At 43.7% G+C, this 22,557-nt stretch overlaps 1 non-coding gene across 1 annotated transcript; it reads right to left on the bottom strand.

The window, feature by feature from the left end:
* Positions 1-960: 960 nt before the first annotated feature.
* TRNAE-CUC (transfer RNA glutamic acid (anticodon CUC)) lies at positions 961-1,036 on the bottom strand. Its single transcript has one exon. It is a non-coding gene; the product is annotated as a tRNA-Glu (tRNA).
* Between the last annotated feature and the right edge of the window lie 21,521 nt (positions 1,037-22,557).

Here is a 22,557-nt window from a genome sequence, read left to right as displayed (position 1 = left end):
GCCTGCCAAGGCAGGAGATGCAGGTTCAATCCCTGGGTCAGGAAGATCCCTTGGAGGAGGAAATGGCAACCCATTGCAGTGTTCTTGCCTGGGAAATCCCAGGGACAGAAGAGCCTGGGTGGGCTGCAGCCCATGGGGTCGCAGAGTCTGACACGACTGAGCCTCCACAGGCCTTTGGCTCCCAGTCCTAGAACAAACCCTGCCTTCGCCATGTTAGATGTGAACATTTCTTTGTACCTTACTACAGAGAGTAAAGAAAACTCCAGGTGAATTTAGGAAGGGAGGGAGGGAGGAAAAAAAAGAGGGAGGGAAGGAGGAAGAAAGAAAAAGACCAGTTTCTTGAGGGCTTGGAAACCATTCCTTCATGGGGCTTGTGTTCATGTGAGTCTAAGATCCCAAGAAAAAGTGTGCGAAGCAGTTCTATTTCAGCTCGTTGTTTTCCAAAATGTGCTCACTGTAAACCTCAGGGTCCTTTTTTATTCGCTTGAAAACTCCATTATTGCCAGGACAAGCTTGGCATGAAGTAATAAAGAGGCAGGGGGTTGGGGGAGAGGAGCTCACAAACTGAAACAGTGCCCATGAAAGGGAAAGAATTGTCTTCTGTCCTTTAGGCTTATCTCCCCTTCGAGGGCACAAAATGAAGAAGAAACGGTATTTATTTAAATTTGTCCTTGGATTACAAATGTAGGCTATCTGGGGAGAAGCTGTACTGCTTCGCACAGCACTGAGTAGCTAGTCCAAAGGCCTGTCCTCTTTCAGGGGCCCAGGAGAGGAAATAGTGGAAAACTTTTACTATAAATTCTTCTCCTGTGACCCGACATTTGAGAAATTTACCTGCTTTACTTGGTGAGAAACCCTTGTCTAGGAATCTCAAGACACATTATAATCTTTTGTAATCTTTTTTTTTGGGGGGGGTGGGGCGTGGGGGTGGGCTGCACTGCCTGGATTGTGGGATCTTAGTTCAACCCCAAGCAGGGGTTGAACCTGGGCCCTCTGCAGTGAGAGTGCAGAATCCTAACCACTGGACCACCAGGGAACCCCCCTGGAACCTTTATAGATGGAGAAAATTTCAGAAAGGTAGAGATTTACAGGAGGTCGCTGGTAGGAAAAGGTTGTCGTTGTTTAATCACCAAATCACGTCTGACTCTGTGTGACCCCATGGACTGTAGACCGCCAGGCTCCTCTGACCATGGGGTTCTCCAGGCAAGAATACTGGAGTGGGTTGCCATTCCCTTCTCCAAGGAAAGGGTTAGCATGCTTTAAAAACTTGGACTCTGATAAGGGGATATTGGTGGCCCCAGTGCCTTTGCACATGACGTTCTAGTCTCTGTTTAGGGTGCCCTTCCTTCCCCTTTGCCCAGCTAACTCCTATTCATCCTTCAGACTCTGGAAGTTTCCCTTGACCTCTATAGTCTGTGTTATATGCCCTTGTCATTTTTTTTTCTTAATTTTCTAAAAAGTACTCTGTGTTTCCTTCATGTCCATTTATCACATTATATGGCAATCATTTATTTTATATTCTTTTCCAGTGTACTATGAGCTCCTAATCTGAGAAACTATGTCTGTTTTATTCAGAGTTATTTCACTACACTCTTGAGACATTTGTTGAATGAATAAATGAATGAACAAAGGAACGGACAGAAAACCAACTGTCTCACCTGTTGGTGCTTACTCTGAGAAGAGCACCCAAGTGACAGAACTTCTGGCAGTTAGTGGTGTTTCCTCTGCTGTCATGGAAGGATGGACCCAAGGCCCAGAACCATGTGATTGACTCTGTGGCTTGTACTTGCCAAGAATGGGAACCATTAGGATTTTACTGGATTTCTGAGAAATCAACGCCATATGTGTGTAGTAAAAGTACAGTGACAATGGAAGCAAGTAGCCTGATGAAAAGAGTCCTCAGTAAGCAAAATAACCTCTCCACCCACTCCTGGTTACCCTTATGGCCATATGGTGCTTACAGACTCAAAACATTCATTTTAAGTAGGTTGGATGCAGTGCAAGGACAAATCTGAATTGTTTCAAAGTAAAAATGTTGATCAAGGAAGCTAAAAATGGCAAAAAAAAGACTTGAAACACTGTGATGGAGGAATTGTGCTCTATCAAAGTGGGAGGTGAAGTTATGTTTAAGGAATCATGGAGGATAGTAGATATGGGAAAGCAAGAAAGAGCCAAGATTTCGATTGGGAGTCCAGAAGTTTTATAATTTATTAAGAGAAATCAAAACTGCTGACAATACAGTTACAAAGCCAGTGATTGCCAAACACCCCTGGACTTACTGGAAGAAATGGAGCAAGACCCTGGATACAAAGTATCCACACAGGGACAGGCTGTCCCTTTGGGGCAGGAAACACTGGGTCATTCATTTTCTGAAAGGCAGGGACCACAAGAAAGAATGTGCAGGGGCTTAAGTGAACCCTATGCTAGCTCAGACAGTAAAGACTCTGCCTGAAATGCAGGAAACCGAAGTTCCATTCCTGGGTCAGGAAGATCCCCTGGAGAAGGGGATGGCAACCCACTCCAGTATTCTTTCCTGGAGACTCCCGTGGACAGAGAAGCCTGGCGGGCTACAGTCCATGGGGTTGCAAACAATCAGACACAACTGAGTGACTTTCACTTTCTTTCGTGTGAACTACAGGGCCACACACGTGCTGACTGTTAAGCAGCCATAAGAATTTGAACTGAGAGCCAAGAAGATATATTAAGTCAAATTATTTACCCCTAAGTTTCATGTTTTTAATTGTTAAGACAGAAATATAGGACACTGTAGAAATCATAAGTGACAGCAAATTTTTATTTTATTATTTTTTAAAGTTTTTATTGGTGGATAGTTGATTTGCAGTGTTGTGTTACTTTCAGGTACAGTAAAGTGGTCAGCGATTTTTAAATATGACCCTTAAATATCTAGTCACCTTGCAAAGGTTTTCCCCACCACAACCACAACATTCCAGTCCTTGTAGGACCAAGGTAAATTTCCAGGGGCCATCTAATGTGAGCATAGCTTGTCATATGTCATCCTTAACCTTTGGCAGGGACAGGAAGGTAGTCTGTTCAGCCTTTTAATGCTATTTTCTCTTTGCCTAGATGGTTGCATGTTTCTTTTGCAGTGGAGAAACTTCCTTGGCATTATATCACCACTTAATTTATTCATAGCTGAATTACCCAAAATTCTTGTGAAAGCAGTGGCCTGGTTACCTTAATTTTCTGCTAGTTTATGAGATAACAGTACACAATCCATAGTAGACACTTAATTGACATTTTTTTAATGAATTGGATGAATAACATATGTGAAAATACATTCCCTGGGTCAAAAAGTGCAAATGCCTTCCAGGTATAGACAGGACTTGAGGATCTAGACAATAAAGGACAAAGCCCCAAGGATTTTGGATTTAGTTAGAACTTGGTTGGAACATGGTAGTAACATTTACTGGGTGTATTATCTTGGTCAGTAGTTAATCTTCTAAGTCTTAGTGTCTTCATCCATAAAGTGTGGATAATAATATTCACTTAGGATGGTTGAATATGCAATGTATATAAACCTAGGGCAGTGACTGGCACATAAGTGCTTAATAATATTGTTTCTGTTTCTCTCTCTCTAGTTAACTCAGGATTGATAACAAAATCATTGGAGTTTTGGCCCTTTGAAAGCAGTCTTGAATAGACTGGGATATATAAAACTGTTAACATTTGTCAATTCCAGATGGCAGTAATATGAACATGATTATATATTTGTATCTCTTGGCATCTTTTACAATTCTAAAAATTGAAAGTGTCAAAACAAAAAGGTTGAATAAAATGACAGCTATCTTAAAAAAAGAAAACATCTAAAATAAATTCATTCCTATCTTATTAAATATAAAATAGTGAATTGAGTCATTTACTCAATAGATATTTGTTGAGTAACTGCCATGTATAGGACTGATATAACCCCTGCCTCATGGAGCTTACAGTCTAGTGGGGAATATAGACTTTTTTTTTCCTCACAAAAGCACCATAGATGTGATCAAAGCAATTAAAACACAAGCTTGTAAAGCAGTACACGTGAGGCATATTTTAGCTAAATTTGGGAGGTGTGGAGAAGCTAAGAGTAATAAATGATGTGTAGGAGTAAGTGATTTTATACACATGAGACATGGAAATTGGATGAGTGGACCATTTCATTTTGGGGGTGGGGAAGGAAGTCCTTTGCAGGTGCAGAGGGAAAAGCATGTAAAAGGCATAGAGGGTGGGGGATAGGGGAATGAAGAGTAGTTCAGTGTGGGTGGAAGATAGGATTCAAGACAGAAAGTGATGGGGGTGATGAGGCTTGAAAGGAGGGCACGAGTCAGATCATGAGGATCTGTAAAAGTGTTGCGACTCCGGAGGAGAGTTTGTCCTCCAAACATCAAGACCCCCGCCTGACACTGTTGGTGGGGTCCCCATTTTTGTACTAATGCTGTTGATGCTTAGGTACTGATCATTCAGTACTTAAAAGATTGATGGGATGCTGTGTTTTCTGGGGGGCCTGAAATTATGTTGCTATTTTTAGTGGACAGAAACTGTACTCCTAGTGAGTGAAATAAGTATAGAAGATTTGTCTCCTATACATTTTCAACCTAAGAACTTTCATAGATGGCTTGAAGCTGTCCTGAGCGAAAGTACACCATTTCTGCCTGCCATCAACAGGAGATGGTTAGCAGTGACTCGTTTTAATGTCCTCCTGGACTGACAGTGAAACAGATGTGAAGATAGCCATTGGGAACCTGATTTATAAGTAGATGAGCTTTGTAACAAAAAGTTAGTTATAACATATTTTTCTTAGACTGCTGATGTCCTCTTGCATCAGATGAATTACGTTGTGTCCCTGATCTTGAGGTTAGCCAGAATTTTTGAAACTAATAAATGATTTTGCAACTTGGAAGATTTTTCTCTTAACAAAACTAACGGCATTTGTTCATTATCCTATGGAGCTAGGAAGAATGGAAGTTGGTTTGATAAATCTGGAACACAGTCGCACTGGGACAGAGATGAAGAAGGATGATTACCTTCTAATGACAGTCATCCACATGACCTGATCACATTCAGACACAGGACCGTTACACATGGTTTCATAATGGAAAGTAAATGGGCCAGACAATTCAGTATGCACAAACCAGCTGGTGACCTTGCCAGTGACTCCTCAGGGAGTGAGCTGATAGGAAAACTGATGATCTGAGATTGTGATTTGCCCAAAATTGCAGAATAATATCATTATACGCTAATTCCCAGCTCCATGCACTTGGTTTTTCACAGCTATTTAAGAGTCTCAAAGACTCTAAGCTTTGCAAAGTCTAGTTACATGATAAAGTTCTTGATGCTCTTATTTGGGAGCATACTTTTTTTAAGGTCTTCTAGTTTTTTCTTTTTCTTTTTTAATTGAGGTACAGTTGCTTTACAATGTTGTGTTAGTATCTGCTGTACAGTGAAGTGAGTCAGCTCTATGTAGGAGTATACTTTTTATTGTCCCTTGAATTCTTCATGAGAAAGTCTTCCCTTCCTTGAGCTCCCTGCCCTGAGTTGGGCTTTCCTTTCATTAGTTTGAGAGAATTGACCTTAAACTAGGGAGTGGGATGTTTGAGGGGGCAAATCACCTACTAGTTTGTTGTACGTGTCCAAGAAAAATCTTTAAGCTACACCTCTGGGTAGCACGTCACTTGATGGACGTGAGTCTGAGTGAACTCTCGGAGTTGGTGATGGACAGGGAGGCCTGGCGTGCTGCGATTCACGGGGTCACAAAGAGTCAGACACGACTGAGCGACTGAGCTGAACTGAACTGGGTAGCGCTTTTCTTTGCTCCGGTTGTGTTATTTTTCATAGTTAATGTGATCAGTAGTTCAAAGCAGGATCTATTTATTCTTGGCTCAGTTTCCACCTCTCTGGTTATGACTTTTAGATGTATATGCAGAATCTTGTTCTCAGAGGAAGATCTAAGAAGGCTCTGTTGTAAGTGTGGGTTAACCGCCATCAGGCACAGCTGGTGCAAATCAGCGTGATGCAGCAATAGCTTAGGGTTATTGGCAGAGCCTATGTTTAGAATTATATAGTAGAGAAGAAAAGGGGCTCTGTCTATAGGATAGAGAAGAAGGGAAAAGCTAGGGGAGGGAGAAGGGGGGATATAAAAGATAAACAGGAGAGGGAAGCCATGAAAAGAGTAGCAGTTTTCCCAGTGACCTCATAAACAAGTAGGGAGAGGAAACTATACACTGTGTACAGTTTTACTGAGTACAATGATGGTATATACCATCCTCCATGGTTTGCAGGGAATGCTGCTGCTGCTGCTGCTAAGTCGCTTCAGTCGTGTTCGACTCTGTGCGACCCCATAGACTAGCAGCCCACCAGGCTCCCCTGTCCCTGGGATTCTCCAGGCAAGAACACTGGAGTGGGTTGCCATTTCCTTCTCCAATGCATGAGAGTGAAAAGTGAAAGTGAAGTCGCTCAGTCGTGTCAGACTCTTAGCGACCCCATGGACTCCAGCCCACCAGGCTCCTCCATCCATGGGATTTGGGCACCTTATTTTATATTATGTTCCTGTCCTTTGTCAGGGTGGACAGAAAAACTATAAGGGAGCTCAACAGCCCATGGAGAACTGGGAGAGGTTCTTGAAAGAAGTTGGGAAGAATCCATGGTAAAACCACATGCCTCAGGTTTTGGATCAAGATTCACATGGTCCGGACTTCCCTGGTGGCACAGTGGATAAGAACCCTCCTGTCAATGCAGGGGACATGGTTCGATTCCTGCTCCAGGAAGACTCCACATGTCAAGGAGCAGCTAGAGCCCATGTGCCATGACTACTGGAGCCTGCCCGTTCTAGGGCTCGTGAGCCATAACTACAGAGCCCACATGCTACACCTACTGAAGCCTCCATGCCCAGAGCCCCTGCTCTGCAACAAGAGAAGCCCCTGCTCCCCGCAACTGGAGAAAGCCTGCACACAGCAACAAAGACACAGTGTAACCACAAAAGAAAAAAGGATTTATGTGGTCAGCATAAGTCTCTCTGAGTAGGGTGACATACTTGCTCAGGTCACTACAGACCTCCACAGATTTAGCTGTGTTCTTTTCTTGAGGCCTGGCTTCAGTGCTCCTTTGAAGACAAATGAGCAATGATAGATGGAGTAATTTCTGAACGAGAAGGTTCTGTCCTGTTCCAGCTCCCTACCCCCACCCCTGGCAGGATCCTACACCTGGCACCCTGGATCTGGGAGTCGCTGTAGACTCTTTTCTCAGTCTTTCAAGGGACAACTGTAGGTGACCTGAAGGAAAATAAAGAAAGCAAGATTCCCTCTTCCCCAGAGGACAGATTCCTACCATAAGGGAGCAGTGTAGCTGCCTGTTTTTCTGAGATCAGGGATTAAAAATGGTGAATTTTATTTGTAGTATTGCAATCTTCATGGCAAATAGACGGGGAAACAGTGACAGACTTTTTTGGGGGGCTCCAAAATCACTGCAGATGGTGACTGCAGCCATGAAATGAAAAGATGCTTGCTCCTTGGAAGAAAAGTTATGACCAACCTAGACAGCATGTTAAAAAGCAGAGACATTACTTTGCTAACGAAAGTCCATCTAGTCAAAGCTATGGTTTTTCCAGTAGTCATATATGGATGTGAGAGTTGGACTTTAAAGAAAGCTGAGAGCCAAAGAATTGATGCTTTTGAACTGTGGTGTTGGAGAAGACTTTTGAGAGTCCCTTGGACTGCAAGGAGATCCAACCAGTCCATCCTAAAGGAGATCAGTCCTGAGTGTTCATTGGAAGGACTGATATTGAAGCTGAAACTCCAATACTTTGGCTACCTGCTGTGAAGAACTGACTCATTAGAAAAGACCCTAATGCTGGGAAAGATTGAAGGCAGGAGGGGAAGGGGATGACAGAGGATAAGATGGTTGGATGGCATCACCAACTCAATGGAAATGAGTTTGAGTAAACTCTGGGAGTTGGCAATGGACAGAGAGGCCTGGCATGCTGCAGTCCATGGGGTCGCAAAGAGTTGGACACAACTGAGCGGCTGAACTGAACTGAATCTATTATTATCTTGAGATCAGAGAGCTTGCAGTTGTAGATGTGCTCAGATTTCAAGGTATGTAAGATGGCCCTCAATGTTAAATCTGGTTCAAGGTGAGAGTGTGAGATATGCATGTATTGATTTGACTGCATTGGGTCCTAGTGGTGGCTTGTGGGATCCTTGATCTTCATTGCAGTGTGTAGGATCTTCTGATTGTGGCACGTGGGATATATATATATATATATATTTTTTTTTTTCTTTTTCTTAGTTTCACCATGTGAGATCTTTAGTTGCAGCATGAGAACCATTAGTTGCAAAATGTAGGATCTAGTTCCCTGACCAGGGATCGAACCTGGGCCCCCTGCATTGGGAACGCAGAGTCTTAGCCACTGGACTACGAGGAAAGTCCCAGTTCTAGGTCTTCATCTGTGTTTCAGCTACTGGCACATGTGGTATTTCAGATATTGATTATGTTTGTGGATCGTGTTGGGAACTTCAGAAACAAGGAGCTAGATGTGTGAAGAAGGATAGATTGGAAATTCGTTTCTTTTTGTGAATGGTGGAAAAGCATAAGTGCTGGGTTCTGTGAACCAACTGAAAAAAAGAAGGTATTTTATCCTTAGTATATGGGTGAAGAACATATTGGTGAGGAAAGAACTAGAGCAATTAGAAGAAATACCAATTTATAAAAAAAGTAATTAGCATGAAAAAAGTTCAGATCAAATAATGACTGAAATGTTCAGTTTACTTTTTAATATAAAATATTTAAAGAGATATAAAGGGCATAGAGGGGTGCTCCAGTGGCTCAGTGGTAAAGAATCTGCCTGCAATGTAGGAGACACAGGAGACTTGGGTTTGATCTCTGGGTTGGGAAGATCCCCTGGAGGAGGGCATGGCAATCCACTGCAGTATTCTTGCTGGGAAAATCCCATGAACAGAGAAGCCTGGCAGGCTATGGTACATGGAGTCACAAAGAGTTGGACACAACTGAAGTGACTGAGTACCAAGGGCATAGAAGTTTATAAAACGCATCTTGATTTCAGTTTCCTCCCTAAGGGAATACCTGTAAGCAAGTAGAACATTCTGTATATACTAAGTGAAATAATTTTCTCAAAATATTTTAGTGGAAAAATAGGTTTATAGTATGATACCTTCTTCTTAAAGCAAAAGTGAGCTCTGTGAGTAAATAGCTATTTTCTTCCTGATGACCAGTCTGGCATTTGTGCAGATCTTTGAGGTCTGCTTGGTGTTATTTTTCCTGATTTCTTTGGAACAAATAACAGGTGATATAATTTTAATATTTTTGTTATACTTTGTGTCATTTTTCCAGAAGCATGGTGAATTTGAACTCAGACATCTGTTTTACTTTGGACCAGTCTCCCTTGTCATCAGGGGCATCCATTTTTGAAACAGATGTTTGGGTTGAGAGATACAGAATATGGTCATGAAACAGACCAAAGCTAACTGGCCCTCAGGGTAAATAAGCTCATGACTTTGGCCTTCTTAGCCCTATACTGTAACTAGCTGAAGTAACCTGGCTTGGGGGAAGTCTACTTCCCTGAAGACGCTCCAGCATTTAGAAATTATCCAATGAGGCTTATGATGATGCTGTCTACCTTCTTCAGCCCTGGTGATGAATAATTGGATGGGATGGCAGAAAGTAAAGAGGAACTAAAAAGCCTCTTGATGAAAGTGAAAGTGGAGAGTGGAAAAGTTGGCTTAAAGCTCAACATTCAGAAAACGAAGATCATGGCATCTGGTCCCACCACTTCATGGGAAATAGATGGGGAAACAGTGGAAACAGTGTCAGACTTTATTTTTTGGGGCTCCAAAATCACTGCAGATGGTGACTGCAGCCATGAAATTAAAAGACGCTTACTCCTTGGAAGGAAAGTTATGACCAACCTAGATAGCATATTCAAAAGCAGAGACATTACTTTGCCAACAAAGGTTCGTCTAGTCAAGGCTATGGTTTTTCCTGTGGTCACGTATGGATGTGAGAGTTGGACTATGAAGAAGGCTGAGCGCCGAAGAATTGATGCTTTTGAACTGTGGTGTTGGAGAAGACTCTTGAGAGTCCCTTGGACTGCAAGGAGATCTAACCATCCATTCAGAAGGAGATCAGCCCTGGGATTTCTTTAGAAGGAATGATGCTAAAGCTGAAACTCCAGTACTTTGGCCACCTCATGCAAAGAGTTGACTCATTGGAAAAGACTCTGATGCTGGGAGGGATTGGGGGCAGGAGGAGAAGGGGTCGACAGAGGATGAGATAGCTGGATGGCATCACTGACTCGATGGACATGAGTCTGGGTGAACTCCGGGAATCGGTGATGGACAGGGAGGCCTGGCGTGCTGTGATTCATGGGGTCACAGAGTCGGACACGACTGAGCGACTGAACTGAACTGACAAGAGGGGAACAGTCTATGCTTACCCTGGGACTGGTGGTCCATCAGGTAGAAAATCGTGTTCAAGTTATGCTTACTTTACAGGGTTTATATCTAGACCAACATCATAGATATTTTACTCAGATAAATAAGGACAATCTTGCTCTGTAACGAAAGCCATGGAAGGGGGTTTTGACCCATAGAAAGCCTCCATGTATATCACAACAAGAGTCAGGTGGCAAGTGAGCCTTTCAGTGCAGTGGACTCCATTGAGTTTCAGTCTTGTCTGTTATAACTCTGTCTGGGTAGTCAGTGGTATATGCCACAGCAGCCCAGACTATGGAGTGGATTAATGAAGCTGCGATTCTTCCCCAAGGCCAAGAACACAAAAGAATATGCTGTTCAATAGAAAGGGAGCTCTGGACGATGTGGGTCCTGTGAGGCTGGTTTACAAGCCTCCTACTTCAGTGTCTACTCTTTGTCAACATTCCCTGTGAACACCTCTCTCACCCTTCTGATTGGAGTGGGGAAGGGATGAGAATGTTCCTTCCAAGTCTTTCTAGGTAGCTGGGGCAACATTTTGGTCCCTCCTATTCTTGGGCAAGTGCTAGTTCCTCTTATCAAAGTCCCTTTTCCAAAGTGAAATAAGTGGAAAATTAAAATTCAATTAAAAACCCAGATGAGGCAATTCTTCTTCTTTCCACTTCCCCCTCCACCCTAATACACAGTAAACAGTTTTTGCAGAGGCCAGCTTCTCCCTCTCTGTGGACCAGAATACTTCCTCTTTAGCTGAGTTGGCTGAGGGCATTATCCATCTCTCGGCCAAGAGCCTTTTTTTTTTTTTCTTTGCTCTTTGGACACATACCCAAATTTTGTTGAAGATAGAAACTGTTTCAAATAATAGAATGTTTATTAGTATTTTTAATAATGGAGAGTACAAATAAGACGCCTACTCTGATTCCTGATCTGTCTCCCAAATGCCACCCTGCCCTGTTAAGCTGTTTCTCCAGCCCATCTCAGGTTCTTTACTCAACGTTTACCACAGCTAACTATTTCCCGAGATGATTTCCTGCACATGCCTGAATGTAATTATGTGCTCCTCTCCACATACGTATGTGTATTTGAACACATAAGGGATCACGCTATACACACTGTACTGTACTTGACTTTTTCCCCCTTAGTGAAGTGTTATGGAAATCTTTCCATATTGACACACGCGGATTCATCTCATTCTTTTAACTAATCCATTATATGGATATGCTATTTTTATTTAACCAGCCCCTCTACTGATGGATATTTTGATGTATTTGTAAAACCACGACAAAGTAATGCTTCAGTGACCATCCTCGGACATAATGTTTTGTTGAAGTGTTCCATGTATATCCACCGGGTAAATTCCTAGTGGTGACATTACTTGTTCAAAGGGGAAGTGTGTTTTTAATATTGATATTACCAAATGGTGCTTTAAAAAAGGTTAGGCCCATTTACACTCTCAAGATTTTACAAATCTATTTTGAGTAGAAAGAAAAATAATGTTTTCTCAGACTTGTGTAGCCAGTTTCTGTTTTTATTCTTAAAGTGCTTTCTGTGCCTTAGCTTCTGGAATCTGATACATAAATAAGTGATGCTCACAGCTCAGCTCCCTTGTCTGCTCTTCCCCTTGAGAATCTGTCACGCTCTAAAGCCAATCAATAGAATAATTCTTGTCCCAAGCCATTAAAGTTAATTTTCCACTTGTGTTGGGTCAGAAAAGGATGTGGGTTCTAACTACGAGGACTGTCCACCTTGTGAGGGTAGTCTGCCCACAGGGTACCTGCCACAAGGACACCAGGGCTCCAGTTCCAGGTAAAGCATCTAAAAGACAGGGCTTGACCATGTTATCTCAGGGCTTCCGCAGTAGCTCAGCTGGTAAAGAATCCACCTGCAATGCAGGAGACCCCAGTTTGATTCCTGGGTCAGAAAGATCCCCTGGAGAAGGGAAAGACTACCCACTCCAGTATTCTGGCCTGGAGAATTCCATGGACTGTATAGTCCATGGGGTGGCAAAGAGTCAGAGATGACTGAGCGACTTTCACTTTCACTTCATATTTTATCTCAACCCAGACACATGGAGTTTTGAGAGCTTCATCATCAACATCAAAGCCATCAAACTTGTGAGGCACTAGAGAATCTTCTTTGATGCTTCTAAAGGACACTCAGCACCAATAGCTTCATCAGGGGAAAGGAGTGCATTGCTCAGACACGGACGCAGGGAGGAATGACTAACCACTGGAAAGCCTTTGAAGCATTTTTACTCATTGTTAGATGCTTCTTCATAAAACCTGGCATTTTGATGTCTGTCTAGCATCTTAGGACTCCAGATCATTGGGCCTTCAGACCTCCTGGCCTGGGATTCAACACTATATATGTTTATAGTTGAACAGGAATATTAGACAGGAACGCCACTCAGGTGTCTAATATTGCAGGATAAATACCAGTAGAGCAGACATTGTGGTTGGCAGATTCTAGTGATTTTTACTTGGTAATGTACTCTGCCTCCTGTACATAGATCTGGTGAGATAGTTCTCATGTTTTATGAAGACTCTGGAGTGCCTAAGAGGAAAGCGGGAAAACATGTGCAAAGTACTCGTGGCGCAATGTGCTTAACTCTCCCCCATCATACGGTGTCATAGACATTTGGCAAAACAGTCTCCATGTCCAGAATGTACTGCCACACAGGGAATAAGAGGCTGACTGTTATTCAGGGTGCAAGAAGTAACTTTGCCCATTTTAATAACAAACACAAACATTCACTCTTGGCAATCTAGGTTTCCTGCTTGTGCTGGTGGGAGGCTCTGTGTTTCTCGGGTCCACAAATTTCTTTCTATCCCTGGGGAAACCTGCTGTGCTGCCTTTTATCACACTTGTGGACCTAGTAGGTGCCAAGGAGAGACAGCAGGGATCTGAATTGGGTGGCTGAATTTCTTCCAAGTCTGCTTTAGGAACCATCAAGACTTAGGGTGGGGGAGTGGGGGCTCCCAGATGCATTTGGGGTTGAGGGGGAGATGCAAAGAGATAACTCTGAATAGAGAGGCTATATAGAATAATATTGTATTATTACTTAAGGGACTCTCAGAGAATTTCCTTAACGTCTATAGGGACAGGGGCCTGTATCCCCCATGTTTCAGGAATGATATTAAGGATGTTAAGCAGGCTCTTGTGGAGAATGCAATGGCACTCCACTCCAGTATTCTTGCCTGGAAAATCCCATGGACGGAGGAGCCTGGTGGGCTGCAGTCCATGGGGCCGCGAAGAGTTGGACACGACTGAGCAACTTCACTTTCCCTTTTCACTCATGCATTGGAGAAGGAAATGGCAAGCCACTCCAGTGTTCTTGCCTGGAGAATCCCAGGGACGGGGGAGCCTGGTGGGCTGCCATCTATGGGGTCACACAGAATCGGACATGGCTGAAGTGACTTAGCAGCAGCAGGAGCAGCAAGCAGACACTTGACCGTCACACTTGTTCAGTTATAATCCTTGATGGACTGTTACTCATTTTGCGAAATGGAGCCAAGTCCCTCTTTCCCTCCTTCCCTCTCCCCTAGCTATTTTGCTTTGCTAAGTAATCAGACATGGATCTTATACCCAAGCCATTTATTTATATTCTTGGGGAGATTAGACATTTGCAAGAAGGAAGAATGTAATAAAAGCCACACTGGAAATCCAGATAATGAACTGGAGGAGTTCAGAGGAGAGGGATGTCATTTCCAGTCAGGATGGGGAGGAGATTACAGATTGTCATGTTTGGAGGCTTAATATTTAGTAAGAATCCCTCAGGAAATGGGAATGGAATGGGAGAAAGCCCTTTCCGGCCTGAGTGGTTGGATGGAGTGAATCAGGGAGGTTAGTAAGTGGGGGGCATGAATGGCAAATGACGGGGAGATGATTTTGACTGGAGTAAAGGGTACACAAGCTTAGGGAGGAAGAAGTTTCAGTGGTGGGTAGATGGAAATTTGCAGGGCCTTGATGGTTAATTGTTACAGCTCAAAACATTGTTAGAAATGGCCGGGTTCACTGCCAAAGACAGAGCAAACTGGCAGAAGCTAGATCTGCCCAGGGGACTGGGGTAGGAGCTGTAGGGCAAGTCTAGGCTGCAAACGAGGTGTTGGAAGGGAGACTCAGAGGAATATGGCAGCAGACGACAAGGTGGTCACTCTACTTGCCTGGGTGAGTGGAGCTGGTGTTGGGAGGTGGCTGACAGATCTTGAGGCGGGGAGGTGCTGGCACTGGAAAATCTAGCACCAGGTGGACTTGAGAAATTTTGTTCAGGAGGGAGATTCAATAAGAAGGTCCGTCAGCAGTCAGCAGGCTCCAGCCGCTAAGCTCAGGTTCATGGGCAGACTTCCAAACTCTGGAAGGAGGAAAAAGTGGAATGGAGAGCGAAATGCAAGGCCCCCACCGCAGAGGGACCAGGCAGACTTCCAAGCCAGGAGTCAGACCTGGAACACAGGGGCCTGACTCTAAGGAGGGGCAGAAGTCTGATGCTCCATTCCAGAGCGCTGAGCTGAGGTCTTTTCATTCCTTCTGCATAAGGTTATGACTGGTCTTAGACACTGGGTCCGCAGGTGGGAGCCGAGAGGCCCATCATTGTGGATGGGAGGATGCGGATCTGGAGGAAAGGCAGTGTCGGCTGCTGGCGAAAGAGTCTAGGCTTTATCTGGTGGCTAAAGAGCAAAAATGTGGAAAAATTAAAACACGGGGATATCTTAAGTAGAGCTATATTTCAGGAAGATTCGTTTGATCCTAATGGGTCAAATGAACTAAAGTAAGTTCTCACCTGTGACAAATTTCTTCTTCTGAGTACTTCTCCCACGTGTTCACTTCTCTCCATACCTCTTTCTAGTACTGTGGGTTAAAGAAACTAGATTATTAAAATTAATTATTAATTTCATCTGTTCTTTTATTTTTTAAAGTGGCTCCTAGAAAAGTTAAAGTGCCCTAAGTGGCTCACACATATTTATATGGTGGCCGTGCTGCTCAAATCGTTTCTCCATACTGCAGTCAGATCTGTTTAAAATGTGACTCTTCTCATGTCGCTCTACTGTGTGATATCTTTTCATGGTTTCCACTGCTCCAGGATGAAGTCCAGATTCTTTCACGCGGCTCCCAGGCTGTTCGTAATCTGACTCTTACAGCATCTCAGCAGTGCCTTCAGGCTATCAAAGTATATTCAGTTGTATCTGTGAAATTACTTTCTTCTCATTGGCATCCATGCCTTTGTTCATGTCATTCCTTTTCCTGAACTAAGCATTCTCCCCCTAGATTCAGTTCAGTTCAGTCGCTCAGCCGTGTCCGACTCTTTGTAACCCCATGGACTACAGCACACCAGGCCTCCCTGTCCATCACTAACTCCCGGAGTTTACTCAAACTCATGTCCATTGAGTCTGTGATGCCATCCAATCATCTCATCCTCTGTCGTCCCCTTCTCCTCCCGCCTTCAATCTTTCCCAGCATCAGGGTCTTTTCCAATGAGTCAGTTCTTTGCATCAGGTGGCCAAAGTATTGGAGTTTCAGCATCAGTCCTTCCAATGAATATCCAGGACTGATCTGCTTTAGGATGGACTGGTTGGATCTCCTTGCAGTCCAAGGGACTCTCAAGAGTCTTTTCCAACACCGCAGTTCAAAAGCATCAATTCTTCAGTGCTCAGCTTTCTTTATGGTCCAACTCTCACATCCCTACATGACTACTGGAAAAACCATAGCTTTGGTTAGACGGACCTTTTTGGCAAAGTAATGTCTTTGCTTTTTAATATCCTATCTAGGCTGGTCATAACTTTTCTTCCAAGGAGTAAGCGTCTTTTAACTTCATGGCTGCAGTCACCATCTGCAGTGATTTTGGAGCCCCCCAAAATTAAGTCTGTCACTGTTTTCACTGTTTTCCCATCTATTTGCCATGAAATGATGGGACCAGATGCTATGATCTTAGTTTTCTGAATGTTGAATTTTAAGTCAACTTTTTCAGTCTCCTCTTTCACTTTCATCAAGAGGCTCTTTAGTTCTTCACTTTCTGCCATAAGGGTGGTGTCATCTGCATATCTGAGGTTATTGATATTTCTCCTGGCAATCTTGATTCCAGCTTGTGCTTCATCCAGTCCAGTGTTTCTCATGATGTACTCTGCATATAAGTTAAAATAAGCAGGGTGACAATATATAGCCTTGACGTATTCCTTTCCCAATTTGGAACCAGTCTGTTGTTCCATGTCCAGTTCTAACTGTTGCTTCTTGACCTGCATACACATTTCTCAGGAAGCAGGTCAAGTGGTCTGGTATTTCCATCTCTTGAATTTTCGGCAGTTTATTGTGATCCATACAGTCAAAGGCTTTGGCGTAATCAGTAAAGCAGATGTAGATGTTTTTCTGGCACTCTTGCTTTTTCGATGAACGAACAGATGTTGTCAATTTGATCTATGGTTCCTATGCCTTTTCTAAATCCAGATTGAACATCTGGAAGTTCATGGTTCTCGTACTGTTGAAAATGTTCATGCTTATTTTTGCTTCCCATTAAAGTCTCAGCTTTAGACATCCCTGACTTCTTAACTCTGGATTAAGAGCCTCTCGACGCTAGGGGTCTTACCTTGCCGCCGCCGCTGCTAAGTCACTTCAGTCGTGTCCCTCCAAAAAGCATTCCCGCGTTCTTTTTACAAGGTCCCGTATCCTGGTCTCTGTCCTTCCTAAGACAGTAAGTCCTCTGAGAGCAGGGGCTCTGTGTCGATCCCCATATCCTGGTCTCTGCCCTTCCTAAGACGGTAAGCCCTCTGAGAGCAGGGCTCTGTGTCGATCCCCATAACCTGGCCTCTCTCCTTCCTAAGACGGTAAGTCCTCTGAGAGCAGGGCTCTGTGTCGATCCCCATATCCTGGCCTCTGTCCTTCCTAAGACGGTAAGTCCTCTGAGAGCAGGGGCTCTGTGTCGATCCCCATATCCTGGCCTCTGTCCTTCCTAAGACGGTAAGTGCTCTGAGAGCAGGGCTCTGTGTCTATCTCCATATCCTGGCCTCTGTCCTTCCTAAGAGGGCTCTGTGTCGTCCCCATATCTCCTCTCTGAAGACAGGGCTCTGTGTCAATCTCCATATCCTGTCCTCTGTCCTTCCTATGACGGTAAGTGCTCTGAGAGCAGGGCTCTGTGTCGATCCCCATATCCTGGCCTCTGTCCTTCCTAAGACGGTAAGTCCTCTGAGAGCAGGGCTCTATGTTGATCCCCGTATCCTGGTCTCTCTCCTTCCTAAGATGGTAAGCCCTCTGAGAGCAGGGCTCTGTGTCGATCCTCCAGTTTGCCCAGCAGTCAGCACAGTACTTGGAGCGTAATGGCTGCCTGCATGATCGTCTGAATGAATGAATGGGGCCGTTGTACCAGGTCTGAGGAACCCGAGCCAGGATAGGGGCCCCGGGCACGAAAAGGATAAAAAACTCATGAAAGAATCAGTGAGGACATAATTCTTGACAGCTGGCAACTGTGTGGATACACCTCTGATTACTAATGGGTATGGGAATGGCTACCCACTCTAATATTCTTGCCTGGAGAATTCCATGGACAGAGAAGCCTGGAGGGCTACAGTCCACAGGGTAGCAAAAGAGTCAGGCACGTCTGAGCAGCTAACACTTAAACTTTTTTTTTTTTTCATGAAGAACTAATGTACTTCATGAGGTGCCATAAGTCCTAAAAACATACAAACAAGAATGTAGACAAATGTTCTGGAAATAAAAATGTATTCTTTTGAAAGTGGCATGATATTTGGAGTCAAAAGACTTGGCTCTAAGCATTTATATTGTCTTTGCAGTCGTGACATTTCAGTTTCTTAAGTCATAAAATGGAGATAGTGATACCTCTACTTTTGGGAGTCGTGAGGATTAAGAGAACTAATGTGTGTAGAATCATTTCGTAAACTGCAAAATGACAGAAAGCGTTAGTGATTGCCAATCCAAAGATATTTATTTCTGTAAAAAGATGACAGTCATGCTGTAGTGACTAAATTATACATAATTCTGAGCTACGTCAGGGATGTAAATCTCAAACCACCAGAGCACAGAGGAACTTGGACAGCCTACACTGGTTGAAGTTACACCTTTCCATTCATATGACTTGAGGAATGAATGCTCTGGTGAGACAGTGAGCCAGAGGGGCGATGGGTGAGTGTGCATGTGTGGTGTGAGGGGGCTGGGTGGCCTCCTTCCCTCTGCCTGGTCTGGGATGGCCTCACATTTGACTGCAAGTTTGAAAGTGTTAGGCGTTCAATTGTGTCTGACTCTTTGCGATCCCATGGACTGTAGCCCGCCAGGCTCCTCTGTCCATGGAATTTCCCAGGCAAGAATACTGGAGTGGGTTGCCATTTCCTTCCCCAGGAAATTTTCCTGGCCCAGGAATCAAACCCAGGTCTCCTGCATTGCAGACGGACTTTTTACTGTCTGAGCCAGGGAAGTCAAGCTTGGGCTCACATTTTTGTTTTTTCAATCTGTCGAATCAATTACATATACATTTATACTCATCTTCCTGATACATTGCCCCTTTTAGCATTATGAAATGTCTCTTTCTCTTGTGGTGCTCTGTGCCTTGAAGTCTATGTTTTAAACTTTATTTATTTATTTTTGGCTCATGCCCAAAATCCTTCTGCTCAGACTTCTCTCTCCTCTTCTGCTCTGCTCCTCTCAAATCCTTCCCCTTCCACCTAGACATTCTGTTTGTCCTTCAAGTCTCCGTCAGGAGGCTCACAGCATTCACCATCTCTAAAGTTGCTTTTTCCTCCCTTGAAAGAGACCTCACTCTTCTCTCTCATTCCCCGGTCAGGGGTTGCACCAGCTCCGAGTATTCCCAAGGTGGACTTGCAAGAGGTCCTTCCAACCAGCCTGTATCCCCACTCCCCGCCAGGGACTGGACTCTCACCTGTTTGTGCTCAGATGGCTATTCCAAGCAGAACAAACTGTAACACTCGCATTCTGATTTGGAATTTGGAGTCTGTATGGTTTCCTGTTGTTTGTTGTTTAGTCGCTTCAGTCTTGTCTTTTTTGTGACCCTGTGGACTGTAGCCCACCAGGCTCCTCTGTCCTTGAGATTTTCCAGGCAAGAATACTGGAATGGGTTGTCATTTCCTCCTCCAGGGGATCTTCCCAACCCAGGGATAGAACCTGCATCTCCTGCATCGGCAGGTGGGTTCTTTACCACTGAGCCAGCAGGGAAGCCCAGAAGCTCACAGGCACACCATTTCCTCTTGCCTGCTGGCTTTGGTCATTCCCTTGTTTGCCTCCCTGACTTGAGACCTGGGACCAGGATGTGCAGTTGGCACCTTACGCATAGCACGTGCTCTGTTAAACCCTTAAAATAGTTATTTATTTACCTGACCCTTTCCAGAGAATTATTTGAGGAATTATGGGATTATATAAAATAAAACAAAAGCATACTTAATGTTTCCAAGGGACATGTGTCCAGTTACTATATTGTGCTCAGCCATGTCTGACTCTTTGTGACCCCAAGGACTGTCGGCCACCAGGTTCCTCTGTCCATGGGATTTCCCGGGCAAGAATACTGGAGTGGGTTGCCGTTTCCTTTTCTAGGGGATCTTCCTGACTCAGGGATCTAACCCATGTCTCTAGTATGTTCTACTATTAAGCCAATTAGCGCTACTTCTTTTTTAGGAAAAATGTGTAGTTCCCTCATATTTGGCATGTTTGATGAACTAGGCCATGCCCAGGGTTCTATTTGATCTGTGACCCCTCTGAGTCCTGGCCCTTCCCCTGTTCTGCTCCCTCTGCCTGGATTGCTTGCTCCTCTTCCCTCATCCACTTCTTCTCCTACTTCTGAGTCCATCTCAGCTCTCCCAGCTCACTGTGGAGATCATTTTCTCCGGGAAGCAACCCCTGAAATCCTATGGGCTCAGCCTGTGTACTCCAACAGTATCCCTTCTCTCTGCACTTAGCGTCCTGTCATGTAGGTGATTTGTTCTGTTTCTCCCTCTAATCCATCAGTGCCAGGAGGCATTCACCAGGACTGTCTTGTTGAAAGTTATTTCTGCAGTGCCTAGCACAGTGCCTGCTTTGTAGTGAACATGCAAATATTCATTGCACAGGAGTTCATAAATGGGTAAAAGAATCCCTTTGAGAGCCCAGAACAATTTCAGAATCAGAGTACATGAGAATCAGTCTTAGAATATTATGATCTAGCCTTTGGCTAAGTGACTTTCTACTGATTTCTGTTCTATTTAACAGGTATATTAATTAGAATGTAGGTCTGGCTACTTGTAACAGAGCCAAATTCACAACAATTTAAACAAGAAAGACTTCTAATTCTCTCCCACAGAATAGTCCAGAGACAGGCTGTCCAGCACTGTGGTGATGGCAGCTGTGTTCTATGAGACGATAGTCAGAGTCGGGCTGCTTCTGTCTTGATCTGATCTCCACAACCCCAAGATGATGCGCTTTTGCATGGTTCATGGTCACAACAAAATCCTGGGCGGTCCAGTTTAGCCCTGGAATCCTGGGAACCTGGAACTGATTCTAAGACCCCCTGGACCCTCTTTGGACAGTTCGAGTCTGATACTGATTTCTAGGACTAATCACATTGAGGCATTTCCTACTGCTTGCCCATCCTTTGCAGGTGGCGAGGACCAAGGACTTAGTCTGAGTTGGGCATGTATGCCAGGAATGCCAGCTGGTCTTCATGCTAAGGTCATGAGCCTTCAGCCAAGGGTGGTGTGATTTTCTGAGGTGCAGGACACACTGACTTCACAGCAAGGCATCCTGACCAGCTACCAGAGAGGAATTCCTTTGAATAATGTTATATTATCTATTTGACTATAAGCAAATGTATATTACTTATTTTGTTCTAAGGTTGCCATATAACTTACAGTTGTACTGTCATTTCTTTACAGTGCCTTTCTGTTGAATTTATATTATTCTGGAGAGAAATCATGAGATTTTTATGATTAAGGTTCAAGACGAAGGCCAATCTACTCTATCAATTCTCTCATCCTATAATACATACACACTCAGTTCAGACACACACACACCTCACCCAAGACCCTACCTCCCACTGCATGCATCCCAAACTCCCCTTTTCCACAACACACACACACACACACACACACACACGTACACGTACCCATTATCTCTGGATGGAAAGGGAAGAAAAACCAGGATAGGCAGCTGTCTAGAGCATCCGCTATTCTATCTAGAAGAAGTTGAATCAACCAAGGGTTATAACTCCTTCCCTCCTCCTGCCCTGAACTAAATACATTTTCATTCTATAGACCTCATTTCATGTCCTAGACAAAACAGGATAAGTTTGAGTTAGTACCAGTTGATTCTGCCAGTTTAACAGGAAAATAACAAGAACCAAAAAGCTGTCTAAAATTTGTTCCTGGCAAAGGCAGTGTTTGAGATATTTTCTGATTTTTAAAGACATCTAATTGATATATGGCTCACAAGTAACTCTCTAAAACAGTGAGATTTACTTTTCTTTGTGTCCTTGTGTCTTTCTGCGTGAGTAGTTACCATACTTGCAGCATTTGGGTTAATTATGATGGAAGTTAGATTTCCATCATATATGTTTTTCTTTTCTTTCCACCTTCTCCAAAGTTCTCCTTTAAGGCAGAAACTTTCCATTCTTGGTTTCATCCAAAAGACAAATATTTCTGGGAAAACACCACATTTAAGCTATTCAGCAATTCTGGTGTTATGTAACTGACCACACTAGGACTTTCAATTAACTTTGGTTATATTTTATTGAAGCGTGTCACAGACTAGAATAACTAGTGATAATTAAATTTAAAAAAATCTTTTGTATGTCTTTAAACAGGGAAAATCCTTTTCAAATGTGTGCAGCATCTTGTGATGATGACAGAAAGTAAATCTTTAGTCATTGAAGGATTCCAAAGTTCACTGCCTGTATTCCAAGATTGATTTTAGTGTGTTTGAGAAGTTTTAGTGGCAGTAGGCTTTCCTTTCAGGCTTAGTTTCCATAAAACCCGAGCTCTCCCGGTTCCGCTTCCCTCTCTCTCTAGTCTTCTGGTTACTTTTGTTGGTCATCTTCAGTTGTAGACGCATTTTGAGATTGTTTAGGAGGGAGAATTATGTGCGTTAGTGATTTCAAACAACTTCCTATATGTACTAACTTGCAACTCACTTTCTCCAT

Source organism: Bos mutus, chromosome 16 (assembly GCF_027580195.1).
Source record: "Bos mutus isolate GX-2022 chromosome 16, NWIPB_WYAK_1.1, whole genome shotgun sequence".
NCBI classification, from domain to species: Eukaryota; Metazoa; Chordata; class Mammalia; order Artiodactyla; family Bovidae; genus Bos; species Bos mutus.
This window is presented reverse-complemented; position numbering and strand designations above follow the sequence as displayed.